Genomic DNA, 2,324 nt, shown 5'->3' on the forward strand with positions numbered 1-2,324 from the left:
AATAATATCTTACTTTCCATTTTTCAGTGTGTAATAAATATTACAAAATTTTTGCCATGTATGAATTTCATGTTATTAATTTTCAATTAATTAACACACACTAATCTAAACTCAATGAATTTTGTTCAACATGAATCTAGAGTTACTATAGATGAATTTATTTCTATTCATATATCTAGAAATTTTAATGGGTAATTAAATTCATATATTAACAATTAATTCTTATGTACCAAATACAATATAAAAATGTGACTTATTTATAGCATTTCATACTAGTAATAAAAAAATTGAATCATAAAAGTTGAGTTTTTAGTTCGTTTGGGATTCATCAAATCCTCCCAACAAATTAATATCAAATATTACTTTTACAACATTCATAAAGCATTTCAAAATAATTTGCAACTTACGTTCAACTCTAACTAGTACAGAAAAAGTTAAAGGTGTGTAGGGATGGATTTAGACTAAAAACTTTTTAAATTGGGCCAATATAAAGAAATTCCACATAAAAAAAATAATTTCTCATATGAAAAAGAAAATTTAATTTGAAATATTTAAATAGGCTGATGGTTGGGCTAAGCTATCCCACATCTATCCCTTGATGTGTGTATTAACAGATTCAATCATATTATCAATTTTTTCCTTAATATGACTTATCGAGTGTGTACAATTAAAAAAAAAAAAAAATCTCACTCCTCGTACGATTGCCTTCACAATCTGCCTTACAATGTAACGTGGATAATGGAGCCAAAAAAAATCTACAATAAAAGAAAAGAAAAGAAAAGGCTCTCTTTCAACATGTAAAGCCCACTATCTCTGCTCATTTTCCCATTCTCGAACCCTCCAAAAAGCAACACCATTTTCGAAAAAGTCAATCGCTACCGTAGAAGCACCATGTCACTCGACACTGGCTGCTAAGTTTTCTCCAGCACTCTCTTCCACTTAAGCGGGTTGTCCATGTTTCACCATTCGACAAAGCCATCGCCATCTCAACAGTTCGGCCATCGCGAAACAATGAAGACCCACCTCAAGCATCCAACAAATCGCACTTCGTACACGGTATTATGACTCAAATGATAAGTATGTGGTTTAATTAGTGATTTATCTGCAGTATTATGTGAATCGAAGTGCTATTGTGAATTGTTTGTTTTCCCGTAATTTTATTATGTGATTTCATCTTATTTCTTAAAATTTATGTTTACAGGTGTCATCCTTCTTTGCATCAAGCCATCAACATATATTTTCCAAATCTGAATATGTTGTATTGCTTTAAACTCATTGTATTAAAAGCAGATTAGTTGTGAAATATAATTTTTTTTTGAACATTAGGTAGATTGATTAATTCTTCACAAGAGATTTGTTTCTTGTATTTTGAGTTGCTGTGAATTTGAGGAGAATTGTTTCTTGCATTTTGAGTTGTGTTTCGTACCTTTTAAGTTGCTATTGGATGTAATTTGAGGAGAAATGTTTCCTGCTTTTTGAGTTGTTGTTGAATGGAAGCTGAGAATTATTGTTTCATTTTTTATGGTATGCTCATTTATAATTCTCTATGTGATTGCGTTCTCGGAATGGTGGGTAAGAATTCTGGACTATGCCATGGGTGCAGGAACAAGGGACACTTCTTTGTCGATTGTCCAATAAGACGTTGATGTCCACGGTGTACCAATGGGTTTCAGAAGTTTTTTGTGGTTGAAAGAGGGATTGCTAACAAAGGGAAAATTTTCAAATGTTGCAGTATAAAGTGCGGATTTTGGGAGAAGATTAAGCAGTAGTGAATTGAGTACCATTAGAGTCACGAAGGTTGAAGAAGTGGCAAATGAAACATCTGACAATATGACCCTCTTGTTCCAATCTCAAGTTTGACTGAACGATGAAGAATAAATACGTATTTCTATGAATGTGACGATCCACAAGGGAAAAGGCATTACAAATGCAAACACAAAGGGGAAAGGGCCGATCGAGCAGCGGTTAATGTTTCATTAGCTTTAAGGGGTTTTGTGTTCGTGTTAAGTGAATGAACTACTTTCGCTTGTATAATAATTTGCAGCTCCATGCAATAGCTACTAACTTTTGTGACTTCAACGAATGGCCTTTAGATATGCACAATTTCTCCTAGTCAGAATGTACAGAACTGCTATCTAACATTGAGCTTTTTTTTCCCTTCAGTAAACACTTACAAAAATAGATGACATATTACAACTAGATCCATCAAAATTAGTTGCTAGGTAGTAAGGCAAAATTATGTTTCACTTCAACATACGCTTCAGCGTTGCCAAAACAAAACTTGTACAAAAGGTACACGGGGTGGCTCTCTTCCAGATGAGCAG

The sequence above is a fragment of the Olea europaea genome, chromosome 13 (genome assembly GCF_002742605.1).
Source record: "Olea europaea var. sylvestris chromosome 13, O_europaea_v1, whole genome shotgun sequence".
Classification (NCBI taxonomy): domain Eukaryota; kingdom Viridiplantae; phylum Streptophyta; class Magnoliopsida; order Lamiales; family Oleaceae; genus Olea; species Olea europaea.